The sequence below is a fragment of the Mastigoproctus giganteus genome, chromosome 3, assembly GCF_048544385.1.
Source record: "Mastigoproctus giganteus isolate SK-2022 chromosome 3, ASM4854438v1, whole genome shotgun sequence".
NCBI classification, from domain to species: domain Eukaryota; kingdom Metazoa; phylum Arthropoda; class Arachnida; order Uropygi; family Thelyphonidae; genus Mastigoproctus; species Mastigoproctus giganteus.
The window spans coordinates 170,650,542-170,662,848 of NC_143577.1; the positions used below are offsets into that span (position 1 = coordinate 170,650,542).

At 35.8% G+C, this 12,307-nt stretch overlaps 1 protein-coding gene across 1 annotated transcript in view; it reads right to left on the bottom strand.

Annotated features, from left to right (window-relative positions):
* LOC150088407 (uncharacterized) overlaps window positions 1-12,307 on the bottom strand; it is a 141,712-nt gene that overhangs the window by 72,893 nt on the left and 56,512 nt on the right. The window lies entirely within an intron of this gene.

Sequence of the window (12,307 nt, forward strand, 5' to 3'; positions counted from 1 at the left end):
CTTGTGCAGCACTCGCACCTGTGCTCGCTGAATTGATTGAATCAAAAAAGAAATGTTCGATGAACACGTAAAAAGAATTATTTATCGTATTTATTCAGTTTTTTATCTCATGCACAGAAAAAATTACGAAAGCGTGCAATTTAAAAAAAATTTCAAAATTATAAAATAAAAATAGAGGATATAGGCAAAACGTCAGTAAGTTTTACCTCTTGAGCACTGTTGCTAGAATCGACATCTTCAGCTGATAAGTACACCACTGCAGAGGTTGAGGGCAGTGGAGATTTAGAAGGGGGTTGGCCACTTAACCTTACGAAAGAACATATTAATGGATGACTGGATGATGGCTTTATTCTTTTCATCATAGATTTCTTTGTAGAAAGCAAGCATATCATTCACCCCTCTGTTAATTTTTAAGAATCGTTCACTGTCAGGATTCATCTTCTCAAACCTCACCACTGCCATCTCTCTGGTCATGAAGTGTCTCGGCTCCTCATTTGGTTCATCTTGAGCTTCGTCAGCATTTTCTTCTTTCACTATCACTGCCTGCAAGTCAATAAGTTCGTCGTTAGATAATTCCTTCTCTTCTTCTGCTATTAACTCCTCCACATCTTTGGCATCAACCTCCCACTGAAGTAGCTCTGCAACCTTTACAATCTTATCTGTAACCTCTTCATATAATTCATCTTTTTCAAATCCTTTGAAGCCATTTATGTGCTATGGGCATATTTTCTTCCATGCACCATTTATACAACTTTTAGTAATTTCCACACAGGCCTTATTAATGTTTAAGATGCCGTGGTAAATACTGCGATGAAAAAATAAAATTTTTCTCATTGTCTACTGCAGACAATGCCTGAAATAGTATGCTTTTAAATTTGAAATAACACCCAGATCCATAGGTTGGATGAGTGAAGTTGTGTTTGGCAGTCGAAATATGACTCTCATGTTCAAATTGAAATTATCTAGATGCATAGGACGTCCAAGAGCATTATCTAATAGAAGCAAAATCTTGAAAGGAATGCCGTTGTCTTTACAATATTTTTCAACCTTGGGAATGAAGCAGCATTTAAACTAATCCTCAAAGAGAGAGCATTGATGCCCTTAAATGCACAAGGATTTCCAGAATGGTACACAAGAGGTGGTTTTAATCTGTAATCTTCCGCTGCATTAGCCCCAAGCAAGAGATGACCCTATCTTTTGAGGCCTTGAAACCTGGCATTGTATTTTCCGCTTTGGCAATGCACGTTCGATCCAGCATTTTTTTTACAATACAGAGCAGTCTGCTTGAACCTATTAAACCACCCGTTGCTTGCCACGAACTTGGGTTGAGGTTCGCTGCACTCATCCTTAATATCTTTATAAATACTTGTTGCTTTTGCTTGAATGGTCATTAAACTCAGGGGCACTCACTTCCGAATGATTTTCCATCCATATTATTAACTGTTCAATCTTCGATATAGCATCTGAACGCTGTTTTGTGATCACTGTTGATCTTAAGTGCGTTGATTCTTTGACGTGTTCTTTTATACGTGCACTGTCCTTTAAAATAGTATTCACTGTTGAAGCAGCGAGACCTAATTCCCTTGCAATAGAAGACAAACTTTGTTCTGCTTCGTACTTCTTAATCATTTTCATTTTGTTTCCTGCCACTACCACCACTTGCACTTTTCATTCGTCGCTTTCCCTTCATCATTGTAATACGTAAATAGGAATGAAAAGATGTTTCTTAAAATTTGTTTTTTTTATGATTGAAGGTTTCAGTGAAGGGAATAACATTTCACCATATAGGTGAAATGTTATTCCCTTTTAAAAACCCACACAATTGCAGTTATCGGTATTATCGCAAATGTAATAAGATCGAGTTTACTACCCGTTTATAATTAGATGCACTAACAGAAAAGCCCAATATACTGCAAATTGTTTTTATTGTTTTATGGTCGTGACCTCCAGAAACGTGCTTTAGAAAAATATCACAAAGGCGTTCAAAATTGATTCTTATAACGGGAACATATGATAACGATGAAAAGGTAGTGAAATTTCTATTATAAATATGACCTTTGAGAGATAAATAGCTTAGTAATATAGCGAAATTTTCAACTTCCAAGGACTTGGAACGAATTACAAAAAAAAAAAAAAAAAAAAAAACACAATGCGTTATTCGGTTCACATTAGGATATTTTCACGATACCTCCATTTTATTTCTACGGGATGCAAAATACATTTCCACGATATTTTTAAGTTTGCACCGGAAGGCAAAAACTTATGTAAAGTTGAATTTCCGTAAGTCGAATATTACATAAGTCGGGGATTTCCTCTATATGACATCCCATTTTGACAGCTAGATGTTCATAGATGGGAGTATACAACAACAACCAAGCTCTCAAGCAGTTATTTGGGTAGATGCCAGGTTAATCATTGATACAAGCAGAAATTCACACAGACCAGTTTATTTGAAGTAAGATTTTTGTCCTTAAAGCACTGCGGTCAAATTGGGAAATTTAGCAGTCAACCACATTCCAAAATTAGTGTTCTTACTATTTTTTTTTTTTTTTTGCTTGGGACTTTAAACCAACATCATTTTGTACTGTTATAATCTCCAATTCAAATCTTCAAATTTATTCTAGAGGGATAGAGCAAGTAACATTGATATCATTTTTACCAAGGTGCTGTTTGAAATAGGGAAAATGCTGAAGATGTTCCTCTTCCAGCTGATTTCACTTTATGGCTAAGTTTGATTTGAAAAAAAAAAAATTAAACTCATCATTTCAGCTATATCTTTTCCTCTTACTTGCAACTCCAAGTCCAACTGTAATCAAAGTTTCTTAATACAGTCGAACTTTCCTATAACGAATTCAATAAATCCAGTGAAAAGATTTGTTATAGAGAAATTTCGTTATACAGAGAATATCATTTTTATTAGAAATTGTTATCTAATTAGAAAATGAATCTACATTTATTTTTAATGTATTTTATTTCAAAAACATACTTATTTAAATTACATTTACACAATTTTCGCTGGTAAGCATCACAAATTAAAAAAAAAATCTGTAATTTTCATTTGCACAGTACAATTAAAAAAATTGTCTGATTCTAAAAGAAAACCTCACATTTGTTCAGAGCATTAAAAACATTATTAGGAACATTTTCACAAAACTTGTAGACCCATATGAACTGTTTTCAAAGCGTTAATCATTTCTTCGCGAGTTGGCTTTTCTACGGGTTGTTCTGATACGTCTTCAGCGTCATCATTAATTTCTTCGTGATCATGGTCACGCCTAACACTGTTAATCAGCAGTATTTTATCTTCATTTGGATATTCTGCTGTGATCTACAAAAGCATAACTATCCAGTGTTATTTCATTTTCGATGTTTTCGGACAATTCTAATAATGTCCAAAAGTTTTTCAGTTGCGAAAGGGGTAGTTCATCTTGTTCATCCAGTCATTGTTCAACTTCTGTATTCAATGCAAATCCCGTTTTCAAAAAACAATTTTGGACAGTGTATTCAGTGACATCGTTTGTCCAAACTTTTGCCAGTTCAGAGATGCAATCTCTAAGGTTAATTGTAACCTCCAAATTTCTATTTTCTGATAATGCATTGACAATCTTCATTATTATTCTCTTTCGATAATGAAATTTAAAGTTTTTAATAATGCCTTGGTCCATTGGCTGGAGTTTTGACGTTACGTTTGGTGGTAAAAACAACAACTTCGCACTTTTGGCATCTGCCAAATGTGCGAAGCACATCCTGCCAGTATTTCTGCCAAACTTCGGCAAGTTTGGCAGAAATACTGGCAGGCTGGACAGTTGTCAGTTTCCCTTGTCACGATTTTCCTTTTTTCTTTTGTTGTATGCTTGTCTAGTTTTAATATCCATTCTTCAAAAATATCACTTGTCATCCATGCTTTTTTATTAAATGTGTTGTCAACTTCCAAAGATTTTGTGCCTCTAAAACATCTTGGATTTTTTGATATTCCGATGACTAAAAGTCTTAATTTTTCACTTCCTGTCATATTTGCTCCAACTAGCACAGTGATTCTTTCTTTGCTTTGTTTTCTGCCAAAACATTTATCATCCTTAAAAGCAAGTGTTCTATTCAGTAAACATTTAAAGAATAAACCCATTTCGTCAGCATTAAAAACATCCTTATGTTCGTATTCTTCCAAAATCTTGTTCCTCCAATTGTTGCAATCTTCTTCACTTACATTAACACTTTCTCCACAAATAACCTTTTCCACAATTCTGTGGCACTTCTTAAATTTATCTAGCCAATCAGTGCTCGCATTAAATTCTGTATGTCTAAGGGACTGAGCAAATTTCAGAGATTGTTGCTTAATTATTAGGCCCGATATTGGTATATTCTTTTCATGTATCATTTACACCCATTTTAGAACAGCTTTATTAACATCTTTGTATATACACAACTTAATTCGCTTCTTGTCTGCTCCTCCTTCAATTGCATTTAAAATTGATTCTCAATTTTTTAAAATCGTAGATAAACTGCTTGCAGGTATGCCACATTTCTCCGCAACATATTTTTTCTTAAAACCCTGGTCAATATCATAATAATCTTTGCTTTATCATTAATACTTAAACACTTTCTTTTCGACATTGTTTCCGCAGTTGTAAAAATATTCGACTGCAGCACTTGCCGATACATACACTGCAAACTTCGTCATGCTGGCCATATAGTGAATTGTTAGTACCGCCTACTCGATGTTTGCTTGCCAATTCAACAGTATCACGTGACCTTTCCTATCAATCACTTTGAAGAAATATACGACTTTGTGAATTTCTTTTATTCTGTTTTCATCAATATATACACGAAAGAAAATTTATGGCTAATGAATGCTATATGTTACTTTTCAGGAAAAAAGATACAAGAGCATATAGCCTATGTGATTGATGACGAACAAATAAAAAAAAAAAAAAAAAAATCATGAAAACCATCTATTGGGAGTCCAGTTAGATGAGAATGGACATATCATATAATGATCGACAGGAAGGTCGCATGGTACAGTTGAGGTGAGAAGCGAATGTCAGTCAGGCATTACTAAAAACCGACTATGGTAGCATTTTATGTATTGCCGCCACAGCATGCTAAAGTTTACCACAGCGAATTTCATTTTCCCCTGAGCCAACATCAATTTACAAATCTACCCTATTTATTGTAAAGTTTGCGACCACTTTTAAGAAAACCCATTTGGTTTAATAACTGTAACAAAAATGAAACAAAGACCCTCCTGTGGGCGGGCGTTCAATGGCCACATGTGTTCCACTAAAAGGATGATTATTTAATTCCAGATGCTAATGCGCAATTTTGGAAGGAAGAAGGCGTATATCTGAGCGGTAAATGCTTGAAAAAAGAGGTAAATGTTTAGCAGTAAATGCTTGAAAATTTTCAAAAATGTTTTTACTAATTTTTTTAAAAATTAGTTATAGAGAGACTAACACTTCACTATATGGGGTTAATTTTACATGTAATTTCGTTTCAAGGTGCAATGTTGTTTTGCAAAAAAATTCGTTAAATAAAGTTCGTAATAGAGAAGTTCCACTGTATATTCATTTACAGATTTAGGAACTCTTCAATGTCTTCTTCTAGATTTATAAATCACCATACTCGAACTTTCCCTTTATTCGGCCATCTAATTTCTGCATAAAGGATAAGATCATTAAATCTGGCATTATATTCTCGTAAAAGGGCCTTAAAAAGTCTGTGCTGCAAAGAAGTTGTTCAAATCAAATTAACACTGTACCCTCCTGGCCGAACATACTGTACAGGAGTGAAAATGTTTAACTCTATCATGACCACAAGGTCGGAGTCTACAATAAATCATGAATCACTTTTAAGAGCATGAACCAGAAGGTAAATAAATTGATCAGCTGATATAAAAATAAAAATTTAAAAAATAATAATAATTTCAATGAAACTGTCATAAGATGACAAGAGTTTTATTTTACTTTTGCACAATGTTTCTTGAAATATAAGAAACAGGACTTTGAGAAGGTTCCTTTTCACAAAGGGCAATTAATCCATTGTTACTTTGCAACATTACAGGAATCTCATAATGGGACTGACATTAGCTTATTAAGAGGCAAACTAATTTCCATTGATAACTTTTAAACATCTGTCAATGAACTTATTTTAAGTAATTCAACAAAAAAAAAAAAAAAAAAAAAAAAAGCAATAGTAGTAATAATTGTAATATGCCTCTTAACTGTATTCTAGAATACCAGATCAATATCCCAACGCGCCCTGGCTCCACTAGCTTAGGATAAGCAATGCTGATATATGATAGGCCTAATTGAAACCTGGAGTTACTGAGGTATAGGGAACAATTAATAGATTTTGTGGATTTATTGGAGGATTGTTTTCTACATCAAAATGTTCGAGGGGAACCAGAGGGAGTAATACTCTCAATCTGATTATCAGCAGTGATTATTCATGCATTAAAAATTTGCAGATAAAGGAACCAATGAATGCCAAATGACAGTGATCAGAGTGCACTGATGCAGATTTACTTAAAGATGTTGTTGTTATTTGGTTTTTAGGCGCATTAGCAACTAAGGCCATATTGCTCCGGGAATATGTGGTGGTCATTCCCTGACCTCAGCTGACAAACTGAATGTGCATTTTACATCCTAAATTCACACAAGGAATTCTGTAAGGATGGGGAGGACAGAAGTTTACTAAACTCTTAACAGGGAGCTAAATGATTTTGTAGTAACAGAGAGCAAAGTGGAGGAGAAATTGTTGAAGTTAAACATAAAGGCACCGGGGTGGATGGAATCTATCCAGTTATATTGAAGGAGTCAGCAAGGGAATATAATTATAACTAAGGGTATGACTAAGATTCAGGGGAGGTCCCCATGGACTGGAGATATGCAAATGTATCCCTAATTCACAAAGGGTGACAAGTAATTATAGACCTGTTAGTTAACTTCTGTTCTGGGGAAAATAATGGAGTCACTGGTTACAGAATTCATGCAAGATCAACTAGACAAGACTGCAGTGATAGTTCAGACACAGCATGGGTTTGTTAAGGGGAAGTGTTCTCTGACCAATTTTATTGGATAGTACGATGTGGTCACAAAGGAACTGGATGCAAAAAATAATTTTGATATCATATATTTGGATTTCAGGAAAAATTCTGATACTGTTGCACATGGAACACTGCTTTACAAATTGGTGCAGTATGACATTAAGGGCAAGTTGCTGCAATGGAAAATAGGATGGTTGAGTGGGAGAAGTCAGAGAGTGCTAGGCCCATTGTTGTTTTGTATATTTATCAATGATATCAATGAAGGTATATCAGGCTCAATGTCCAAGTTTGCAGATGATACAAAGGTTAGCAGGGTTGTTAATGACAGTAAAGACAGTATGCTACTGCAACAGGATCTAAAAAAGTTAGGCAGATGGGCTGAGAAGTGGCAACAAGAGTTTAACATCTACAAATGCAAAACACTGCATATCAGTAGCAGTAACTCAACAGAAACATACCAACTGTGTGGTACAAGAATCCCGCGATTAGTGCGATTCATTGGTTCTGCAAAAATGGCATGCTATGCGAAATCGTGCTAATCGAAGTTAATAATCAATACAAAATAGCCTAATTCGGTCCAAGACCTACAAATATACCAATCAATATTTTTGAAAATACATTTTTTATGGCAATTTAATGTATAGCAGTATAAAGCAAAGAATAATTATAAATATTTGCAGCACAGTAATCAAAAGTTTATTGAAATTAAAAAATTACAATATATAACTCACTTTATTTCTTTATAAAATATTTCAAAAGGCTGGTTTGCACAGACTTTTCTTTCTTCCTTTCATCATAAATTTGCTTGTATGGATACACATTTTTTTCAATGTTCCTGCGAATTTGCATACTGCGCAAATTTGCAGGAACTGAGTCTGCATCCACGATTAGTTGTTTCAAATTTTCAGATGCGCGAAATATTCCTTCAAGTTCTGTTTAATGTCAACTTCTTCTCTTGAACATTTTCTTCCTCGGAAATTTCCACCTCGTCATATGCTCATTGTTCATCAATATTAAGGAGGTCAGAATCACTTAATTCCAGCAATTCGCGAACATCACTGTTGTCGATTTCATCAAAGCCTAGATCTCTTCCAATAATTGCTATTTCACCAATAACAGTGTTGACATGAGTGAAACTACAGAAATCATTTGCAATGTGGCAAAATATACTTCCAAACTGCTCCCATATTGTTAGATGTTACTTCAGACCACGACTCATGAAAATTGTCTATTGCTTTCCTGAAGTTGTAATTTCTCCAAAATTCAACTAAAGAAACTGCACCATCTCCAGTTGTTGCTTCAGTTGCTTGCATAAATGTGCTGCATAAATAATAGGCCTCAAAAGTAGTGATTACGCCTTGATCCATAGGCTGCAAAAGACTTGTTGTATTTGGAGGTAAAAAAATAACCTTCACGTTTTCACACAAATCAGAAAGTGCTGGTGGGTGGCCCGGGGCTTTGTCTAAAATTAATAAAATTTTGAATGCAAGATTATTTTCTTCACAGTAGGCAAATAGCTAGTGAACCACTCTTCAAATAAAGCTTTTGTGACCCAAGTTTTTCTATTATAGCGCCAAACAACAGATAGCTTTCGGCAAAAGTTTATTAAAACCTTTACTGAAAGATCTGGGTGTTTCATTTCTAAGATAACCATGGATTTTAATTTCAAATCGCCTTCTGCATTGCCTCCCAATAACTGTATGCAACAAGAGCATTCCCAGATTTGGAACTAATGAATGTTAGCAATGAGTTTGGGTGGTGAGGCAATAGGAAGTAAAAGAAAAATTAGACTAGGGTATTCTAATTTTTCTCTACAGACTTCTCTACTCTCATTCTTTACAGACTTCTATCTTTACAGATCAGAAGTCTGTAAAGAATGTGATGAAAGCTTTTATAAGCAGGCATAAAAATGGGTGAGTGAATGTGGGTGCTTTGTTGTGGGAGATTTCAAGCTGCCTCTTACTGACTGGAAACAATTGGGAGAGAAAGGTTCCTTGCAGTGTAAAAATTTTAAAATCAAATGGATGATCGCTGTCTATATTAGTCGGGGAAAGAATATTCTGGACTTGATCCACCAGATCTTAATACGGTAATGGTACAGGTGTAATTTCATTTTTAAATTACATTTCGTTTTTAAATTTCGTGTTAAATTACAACTCCAGGTGTAATTTCGTTTCTTTTTTTTTCTGTTTTTTTGAGAAAACAAATTTGAGCTCATCTCGCACCTTCCATATTCATCAGAATTCAGCACTTCTGATTGTTCAACAATGAAAGAATCCTCCCTTCTGTTGTTGTTGTTGTTGTTGGGGTTTATAGTGCAATGGCTACTTAGGCCATATTGCACTTATGGAAGTGATGCATACAGTCTGTGTTTGTTGATTTATAAGCAGTTAAATACGGTTATACAATCTTATTCGTTTTAGAAAGGAGAAGAATTCTGCAAGATTTGAATTTTCGCCTATGATATGGTGAAGTGACAAAGGTTCCTTTAAATTTGACAGAGAATTGAAAGACATTAGTCGAGCATTATTATATAGAGTACAGTCCAGAAGTATGTGTTTGACTGTGAGTGGTGTATGACAATGATTACACTGGGGAGGATCATTTCCTGACAAAAGAAACAGATGGGTTAAATGAGTATGTCCAATTCTGGCTCTGGCTAGAATTACTTCTTCTTGTCTGTTTGCTATAGAGCTAGAAGCCCATAATTTTGGTAAGGGTTTTAGTTGGAATAGTTTATTTTGGAATTGTGTTTGCCACTGAAGAGTCCATTGATCTTTACATATTCTTTGTATATTCATTTTATAATCTGTGACAGGTACTAGCGAATTCGTTGGGGCTGGGCTGGATGGATTTTTGGCAGCATCATCTGCAATTTCATTCCCTGGTATTCCGGTATGGCCTGGAATCCAGCAGAAGATAACCTTTTGCTGATGCTCTCTAAGTCGTATCAACTGTGTTTTGATGAGCTTTAATATCGGATGAGTAGGTGGGGAATTGTTTTGCAATGCTAATACGGAACCTTGCGAGTCTGTGTAAATTATGCTCTTTTGAATTGACATATGGAAGACATTTTCTAATGCAAGCTTTATGGCAAATAATTCAGTTGTGTAGCTACTACACTCTGTCGGAAGAGATTGAGAAACTATTTTATCAGGGAGTACCACTGCTGCACCCGATCCACTCTCGGATTTCGACCCATCTGTATATATTTTAGCGAAGTCAGGATAATGTTGGCCATGTTCAGTGTGCAGCTGTTGGATGGTAAAGTCTGATAGGGAGTGTTTACCCCACTGGTGGAAGTACTTGTCACAACATGGCGTGATGTCAGACCATGGAGGGTCAGGATCTATAGGATCTTGCAAGATTTTATCGAAGTGTATATCCCAATCTTCTGTTAGATGTTTTAGCCTAATACCAGCAGGCCGAACTGTCTGTGTTTTGTTTCTATACAGGGTCATATACAGCGGATCATGAAGTATTGACCAATTAGGATGGGTTACCTGGCTTTGGATCTTGATTGCATAGTTTAACAGCAACATCTTTCTCCTGATATTTAGAGGAGGTTCATGGGCTTCGATATATAAACTTTGCACTGGAGATGTTCTGAATGCACCTAATGCTGATCTAAGAGCTGAATGTTGGATAGGGTTGAGCCGAGATAAAACACTCTCCCTAGCAGAATCAAAAACAGGCGCCCCGTAGTCCAGGCGTGATCTAATTATGGCTCTGTATAGGTGAAGCAGGGTTTTACGATCTGCTCCCCATGCTGTCGCTGATAAAACTCTGAGTATGTTCAGTTTCTTTTGACAGTTTGTCCGGAGATATTCAACGTGTTTTTGGAAGTTTAACTTGTTGTCGAAAAATAATCCTAGTAGACGAATACAATTAGCTATGGGAAGAGGTTGGTTATTCAAGTGGAGCTCGGGCTCAGGATGCATATTTCGTCTGTTACAGAAGTGTATGGCAGCAGATTTCTGGCTGGACAGTCTATAACCATTTTCTGTCATCCATGTCACGATGCAATTAATTGATATTTGTAGCTGGCGTTCAATGTAATGCATGTTTTGAGAATGACAGGATATTGAGAGATCATCTGCAAAGAGGTAGGAATCTACAGTTTTCGGAATGAGTTCAATTATGTGGTTCATTCTCATTGTAAATAAAGTGGCACTGAGAACCGACCCTTGCGGAATTCCTTCTTCTTGGGTAAAGATCTTAGAGAGGGTTCCCCGGTAACGGACTTGAAAGGATCTCTGATGTAGAAAATTTTTTATAAAGTATGATAAATTACCTCTCAGGCCAAGAGAATGCAGATCTTTTAAGAGGCCGAATCGCCAAGTAGTGTCGAAGGCTTTCTCAACATCAAGACAGACCATTACGAGATGTTCCTTCTTGACGAAAGCATTTCTAATGTTTGTCTCGGTTTTGATCATGAGATCCAATGAAGATCGATTTTTCCGGAATCCAAATTGGTTGTTGTTAATCAAGTTTTGGGACTCCAGGAACCAAGTGAGACGGCGATGTATCATTTTCTCTAGGGTTTTGCTTAGACAGCTGGTAAGGGATATTGGTCTGTAATTTTGCGGAACAGAATGATCTTTACCGGGCTTTGCAATTGCTAGTACATAAGAATGACTCCAGGAACTTGGGAAGGTATGTTCGGAAAAAATGCGATTGAAAAATATGAGCAGTAATGAGAGTGATCTCTGATCCAAATTTTGCAACATTACATAGTATATCCCATCTGGGCCAGCAGCACTGTTTCTTGAGTTGTTAAGGGATTGTTGCAGCTCAAGCATGGTAAATGGTTTGTTGTAAGGTAAAGCGGAATTGTCAGTGAAATTTAGTCTGGATTTCTCTGTAATTGTTTTAAGTTTTTGAAATGTTTGATCATAGGCGATAGAAGAGGACAGCTGAGAAAATGTGGTTCCCAGTGCATTTGATATTTCTGTAGGGGTAGAAAGCTCCTGTCCATTCCAGTTCAATAGTGGGGTGGATAAAGGAGGAAATTTACTGTTTAAACATTTTATTTTTCTCCAGATTAATCTAATATCAGTATTTTTATTCACTGACGAGGCGAATTTAATCCAGTTTTCTTTTTTCGCTTTACGTCTGATGTAACGAGCTTTTGCTCTAAGACGTTTATAACTAATAAGATTGAGGGTGGTTGGGTGTTTGCGGAAAAGGTTCCAGGCTTTGTTTTTCTCTTTTTTCGCATGGTTGCAGTCCTCATTCCACCAATAATTTGTTTTTCGTCTATTT